Source organism: Sinocyclocheilus anshuiensis, unplaced genomic scaffold, assembly GCF_001515605.1.
Source record: "Sinocyclocheilus anshuiensis isolate Anshui unplaced genomic scaffold, SAMN03320099.WGS_v1.1 scaffold218, whole genome shotgun sequence".
In the NCBI taxonomy this organism is placed as follows: domain Eukaryota; kingdom Metazoa; phylum Chordata; class Actinopteri; order Cypriniformes; family Cyprinidae; genus Sinocyclocheilus; species Sinocyclocheilus anshuiensis.
The window spans coordinates 627,744-635,056 of record NW_015547665.1 but is presented as its reverse complement, the minus strand read 5'-3'; the positions used below and the strand labels follow the sequence as shown (position 1 = coordinate 635,056).

The window sequence follows — 7,313 nt, the reverse complement described above, 5'->3', positions numbered from 1 at the left end:
TATATATATATATATATATATATATATATATATATATAGTGGAAGACAATAATGGATGGATGCATGGATAGAATGATAGACTAAAAGAATGACAGATTGGTAGACAGACAAACAGATAGATATATAGAATAGATAGATAGCCAGACAGACAGACAGACAGACAGACAGATAGATAGATAGATAGATAGACAGACAGACAGACAGGCTGAATGATAGATAGACAGACAGCATGAAAGACTGATAGATTGATAGACCGATGGACAAACAGAAAGCCAACATATAGATAGACAGACAGACAGACAGACAAATGGACAGATAGATAGACAGACCGAAAACAGATAGATAGACTGACTGATTGACAGACAGACAGAACAACATACAGACAGACTTAATGATATACAGATAAACAGGTAGATAAACAAACAGACAGACCGATATTACGAAAGATTGGTAGATTGATAGAGAGACAGAAAGATACGTAGATAGACAGCCAGACAGGGAAAACTGACATCCATGTGACTGAAATTAAAACGGATGATTCACTCATTAGGTTATTTAAAGTGACTAACCTCCCCCACCATGCCGTTCCACACATTATTGATCTTCTTTCCATGTTTGCCATTTGTGACCAGGTAAAGATCATAGGTGAACTTTACATTTCTGGCAATCTTCTTCAGGATGTCTATACAAAAGCCCTTGCAGCACTTCTTGATATAGGAGCCCTCTGTGATATTACTGCAGCATATACAGGCACAGCAATACAGAAAACAGCTGATACTGAGAAAGATTTAAGATAACTCAATCTAATAGGTTCTAAATATAAAACACAAAAGTTCATAACCACATTAGAGACTGCACAATTATTTCTGTATTGCCCAGGAAAAGAAAGCTCTCATGCTAAACGTTAAGATAGTATGCCTGTGGAACTAGATTATTCAAATTAGTATTAGCTGCAAAGGTTAAATAAATCAAACAAAACTCACTCTTTAATGTGTTTCCGGCAAGGTACAGAGTTACGCGTGCATGTGCCAGTAAGAATGTCCACATCATCCACTATAACAAAGGGTCTTTCCTCTAGAGTCACAATGCTCAAGTGGTTCTCATCAGCGTCCATGTCCCCGAATGAGTTATAACGTGGCCAAACTGGAAACTTCAACTTCAACGTGTGGTTTTCCCATCGCCCCATCTGTAGACATACACACATTAACATTGGCTCACAAATAAACAAGGTCTGATGGTTCTACTAAAGTGGCCTCCATTATTATAAGTTTGGGGAGGAAAATGTGATTTTGTGCTCTTCAAAACAAACCAAAGGAATGTTACACTGTTACACTTGTATATTTTATCCAGGAAGCAAATAAGTCACTGGGACCCAGGTCTATCTTTCCTTCAGCTTTCTGTATTATATGTCATCTCATTTGCTCTCTCTGTTTACCATGCACTTATACTGTATGTGGTTGACAAAAACAAACTGTAATGTCTAGATTTTAGGGTTTTACACACACACACACACACACACACACACACACACACACACACACACACACACACACACACACACAAACACACACACACATATATATATAAAAATGGGGTATAAATATGCTTGTCAAGTTTTAAAACAGAGGATAAAATGCCTCCCATACCTTTTGTTGTTGATGCTAAAGGCCGTCCAATCAAACTTTATGGTATTTTGGTGCAAATTCATCTGTTCACTTGGTAATATGACTAATACTAATATTATATTTGACCCAGTATTTGTTCCATGTGTTAGACTGGTAAATCACACTTGAGCTGCTGTTTATGCATTAGCAAAAGTCTATTTTACCATTGAGCCTGTCATGTTAATAATTTCGCACATTGTTTTGCCTGTGCAGTTCATGCTAATATTAATCAATGTTAATGTTGGATTTACAGGACATTTTTGTTACTTTTGTACAATAACCAATGTTAGTTGCAACTTGAAATTCAAGATAATATCGGGTGTCCTCCTCATACAAAACCAGTTATGAAATCACAGTTTTAAACAGTCCTGTGTGGTAAAAAATAATTTTTAGAAGTACGACAGTGTCTTAAAACTGCATGTGTACTAATTAAAAAAGAAAAAAAAGCTGTTTAAAGTAGTTTGAGATAGCACGGCAGACTGTGAGATACTGCTGTTTCTGCTTGAAATGCCATGTCAACTCATGTAACAATGTGTCAAATGTACCCCATGCACTCTTTGTGCAAGTTATGCGTTACATCAAGTGTGTTTGTTACTTTGTTGCTGCTTGATATGCCATGTCAGCTACCCATGTATTGACATAATGTGTCAAGTTTACCCCATGTATGTGCACTGCATTCTTCATGCAATAGTTATGTGTTTCCGTCAAGTGCATGTGCTCGTCTATAAGCTCCGATTACACGATCGGCTCACACCCTGTTCTAGCCCCGCTGCAGTGAGAAATGATTAGTGTCACACTTTTCACACAATCACTGCAGGGTTTTAATGTGAGTGTGTGTGTCTTCACACACACTGCAGGGCACTGTCAAAACACACAGCATCCAACACACCTCAAAGAAAAAAAAACAACTCATTAAAAGAATGCATGAGTGAGCAAACGATTACGAAAACGAGTGTGTGAAGCACCGAGATAGAATAGGAGAACATGTAAAGCTAATTAGAGAAAGGGCACAAAGACAGAGAATGGATTACTGTACAAAAAACAAGCAAAATATTTATGCTAATAGCAAAAATAGAGAGAGATGAAAAAGGGCATTAACTAGCACAATCAAATTGGATGGAGACACATGTGCACTCTTCCCCAATTTAAAGCTAGAAGTAATTTCAAAATAAATCAGTTATGAAACCAATGCCTTAATAAGGGCTATTTTCACTCTTTATGACTAAGTAAACAATATTTTAAGTCATGTGCATGAAAAAACCCCAGGCTGTGAAATGGAAAGTACAAATGAAATGTTCTTTTTCTTTAATAGCAAAGTCCAGTGCATTTTCAGTCACAGTCACAAAAAGGCTATGAGCTAGTAAACAGAATATTGATTGAATGCTTATGGTTCCAGAATCCCCTTACAGGCAAAGCTAATAGAAGAAAATTAAGATTTGGGAGGGATATAAATATTAAAGGCTCTTACCTTCTCCCATTCCCTCTGCGTGTTCAGAACAATGACAACAAGTTTGGGATTGACTTGGTAGCCATCGTCCATGAACGAATGATCTCTGCCCCCTAGATTGACTCCCATCATATATCTGCAACACACACAGACACAAAAACCCCAAACAGTTAAATATCTTGAGTTACAAGATGCTTTAAGGTTTCAGGGCTCGACAATAAGGACTGCCCGATGGCCCGGGGCCAGTGTGAAAGACGCTTGGGACAGTTGACTGATTTGTCACTGAATTGGGGGTGGAGGTTTATATGAATGTATCTCTGAGGGGAACTGAATGTCTTCAGAAAAGATTACATGGCTCTTTCTTTTTATCTTGCATCTGTGATGCATATTGAAGTAGTATTTCTAAGTGCAGTGCTGCTTTGTTTACAGCGGTAACCAAGGAAACGCTGTATCGCTGCTGTTCCAGAAGCGACACCTGCTGTCAGAGAGTGAATTTGCATCTCATTCAGTCCGTCTGCTGTTTTTGTTTCGTCCAGATATGTTTTATATTGTATAATTTCACAAAGCTAAAATCAGACCATTCTGTTTTTTCTTCAGATTTTCCAATTATACAAATTAACTTGAATCAAAAACTGCATGTTACATGTGTGTAGCATTTGTGTCCTAAATGCAGTGATTGCCTCCAATTTCAAATGGCTACAGACATTAATCAGTTTCTGTACCCGAACACCTACAAACCTAAAAACCTAAAGTTTAATTTGTATCTTTGTTCTATATATTTAATTGTGTAATTGCTTGTAATTTGTTAATTTTTTCTTATTTACTGACTGTTCACTTGTCTTTAATAATGTTTAAACTTAATATATGTTAAGCTAGTAGTTTTTGCTGTGATATCGAAACTGGAATCGAGAATTGTAAAATGTAATTGGTGTCATATAAGCTTATTTAGTAGATTAAAATATAACATAGTTCAAAAACTGTGATAACTGCAACTATTTTATTTTTTTGTGGCAGGGCCAGTGAAAATGTTGCCAGAGCAAGTAAAAATGTTAAGCATTGATCCGACTGGGCCAGTAGAAAAAAATCCTTAGCATTGAGCCCTGGGTTTACTTGTCATATTGTTCTCGGACCAAAGTTGTTTTCATTGACTAAATGTGTTTTCAAACTGTTTGGGGGTGGAATGCAAGTCATTTAATGAAATATAAGTGAAAAGCTCTAAGGTAAACAATATAAATAACGTCCGACTGAACGCCATTAGGTGCCTTATCTATTTTCGCAAGACATTAAATTGCCTTTTAATCTTAAACAAGTTAAATCAATCTATCCCAGTTCCGTATTTTTGTAGCCAAAACCCAAAATTCAATAAGCCAGCAAACACATAAACACAAAGTCTTGCAAATGCATTTAGACCATCAACTAATTCATTTTAAATGGACAAATTATGCATTGTTTCTCATCTTTCAATGCATTAAAACTCTAAATTATTTTAATGTGGAATGTCTGAAGTATTCTGAACAACAATAACAACATCAATTTAAAGTATTCAATCTCCACAATTTAATATTTTGTAGATCCACCCTTTGTTGTAAAAACAAACACTTTTTGTGGTGTGTATGTAAGAGCTTCACACTCTACATACAGGTGTTAATTTGCCTTTTAATTGAATTCTGGCAGATTTGCTTCAGGTTGTTCAGTAAATAGGATGGCACTTATGCTGTTCGCAAACTTATTTTCACAAACTGATGTTGTAGGACATTCACCTTTATGTTCTTAAATCTGACACTTGGTTCTTTTTTGTTTCAGAAACAGGTTCTCTTGTGTCTTTCAGCATTTGTTTTTCATTCATTCTGTAGACATACAATAGCTTTGTACTGTATAAGAAACTACAGTTTACACCAAATTGTTATTAACTCATAAATCTTCTCATCTGCATAGACTACTTTCATGGTGCTTCTTGACAGGAGCTTCACAGACCCAGTCTTCTTTCAAAGCCTCAATATATTTTTTTTTTTAATCCATTTTTTTGTGTTCGATGGAAGAAAGATGGTCACAGGTGTGGAACCACACAAAGGTGAGTAAATAATGCCAGAATTGGGCAAACTGGGAACATTAGCTAAAAATATCTTATTCTAGTTACATCTGACAAAGTGGTTTCTTTTGCTACATCCTCCTCCCATATGGCGCTATGATAATGCTTGACTGCTCATTCCATCTTTTACTTTGATCTCAACTGCTGAAATCTGTAACTCTTTCAAAATTATCTCTAGCCTCTCTTACAACTCTACTTGTTTGTGCAGAGAGTTTTGAGGGATGACCTTTTCTAGATGGCGTCTGAGGGGTTTGTGGTAGTTTCCACTTCCTCATAATTGAACCAACACCACTGGGACATCCAAAGATTTGGACATTGTAACCTTTTTCTAAAGCATTTGTCTCTTTAGATTTCATTTTCACAGCTGTCCTTTAGATTAACAACCTGAATAATTATCCCCTAACCTTGACATTTTTGTTTATCTAGGAAAGGTTATAATGACTCACAGGTATAATCCAATTGTACCTGTTCATATCCACCACCAGGAAATTTTTATTTATTTTTATTTTTTTAAGTTGTTAACCGATTAATAATGTATCAAATTCATTTTGTGCTGATTCCTTTTTTAAATCAATTAACTACTAAATTGTACTAAATTAACAACCATACAATGTTTGTGAACTTAAAGCTTCTGTAACCTGTAAACACTGAATATGCATCCAGCATATTTAATTTTAAGGAATGATATTACATTAAACTTATTAATTTACTGTTTCAGTGCTTAAAAGTAAAAATGTCACAGATACTGTACTTAAACAATGATTTGTAATTAACTAAAAATATGGTTTGGTTAAAGAATTCGTTCTCTCTCTCAAAAAAAAAAAAAAAAGGAAAAAAAAGTCTGTAATTTACTCACCCTCAAGGTGTTCCAAACCCATAAAATGTTCTTTCTTCCATGGAAAACAAAAGGAAATTAAAATCTTGACATCTGCCCTAAATCTCCTGGAAAAACAATCAGCATCTTTTCAATTAAATGTTGATCCAGTTCACAAAAACACTCTGACTCAACAGTTCACAGGAGGGGAAGATTACTATTATACACAAAGCTATCATATGGCTTCAGAAGACTTGGAATACACAAGTTGTATGGACTACTACTATCATACTTCTACAGTGCTTTGAAACTCGATAGCTTCAGTCCCCATTCACTGTAATGGCATGGTAATGAGCAACCAGTCCAGTTATTCAAAATGTCTCCATCTGAATCACATGGAAGATGGTCACATGTGGTTTAGCTCAACATGAGAGTGAGTAAAAAGACAAAATTTACTTTTTTGGGTGAACTCAGATGGCACAAACACGCACAAACTCTCTTCGGAATTTAATTAAGAAACAGGAACATAACTAAATGGGGTTTAGCTTCAGGCAGAAATTAAAAGAACAGGGTCAGAGCTACACCTGCTACTCAAATACAGCTTCTGTTGTGTGTGTTTATTTGTTAGTGTGTCTTATTCATATATTAGAGATTTCCACACTGCAAAAATGAAAATAGATTTTTGTAATAGCCGTCACAGAGTTTTCTCTTAAACAAACACATCATTCTGTGCATCTAATCTCACTGATTGAGAAACAGAGAGACGGGGGAGAGTATAATGTACTACACACTACGCAGGGTGACCTTTATTTTCCATAGTCTTCTGGAAACTATCGAAAGCTTATGACTAATTATGACAGTGAGAGTTTGTGGTTTATAAAATGTAATTTCAAATGGCTTTCTGTACACAGAGCCTATTTATGCGTGATCTCAATTAACAGTGAAAAATTAGTCGGAGATTAGATGTAGTTTAAATGCATATTAGGTGATGATAGTTCCACATGGAGCCACGGATGCTATTACTCTTTCTCTGGTCAGGTCTTTGTTAGTGCTGTGCTAAAGTGTATGATCACTAACAGGGCTGTCATGATTGTGAAATTCTGGCTCATCATGAAAAATGATTGCAATAGACCGTTTTGTTCAAATTAAGCAGAGGTCATTTCATATTGACAAATTGGAATCCTTGAATAATATATAAGGCTTCGTAATACAAATATTGCACCTGGGTATAAAATAATAATAATAATAATAATAATATTATTATGTGTATATACACACACACACACACACACACACACA

General features: G+C 35.5%; 1 pseudogene; it reads right to left on the bottom strand.

Annotated features, from left to right (window-relative positions):
- LOC107702533 (glutamate receptor ionotropic, NMDA 2A-like) overlaps nucleotides 1-7,313 on the bottom strand; it is an 81,420-nt pseudogene that overhangs the window by 7,851 nt on the left and 66,256 nt on the right.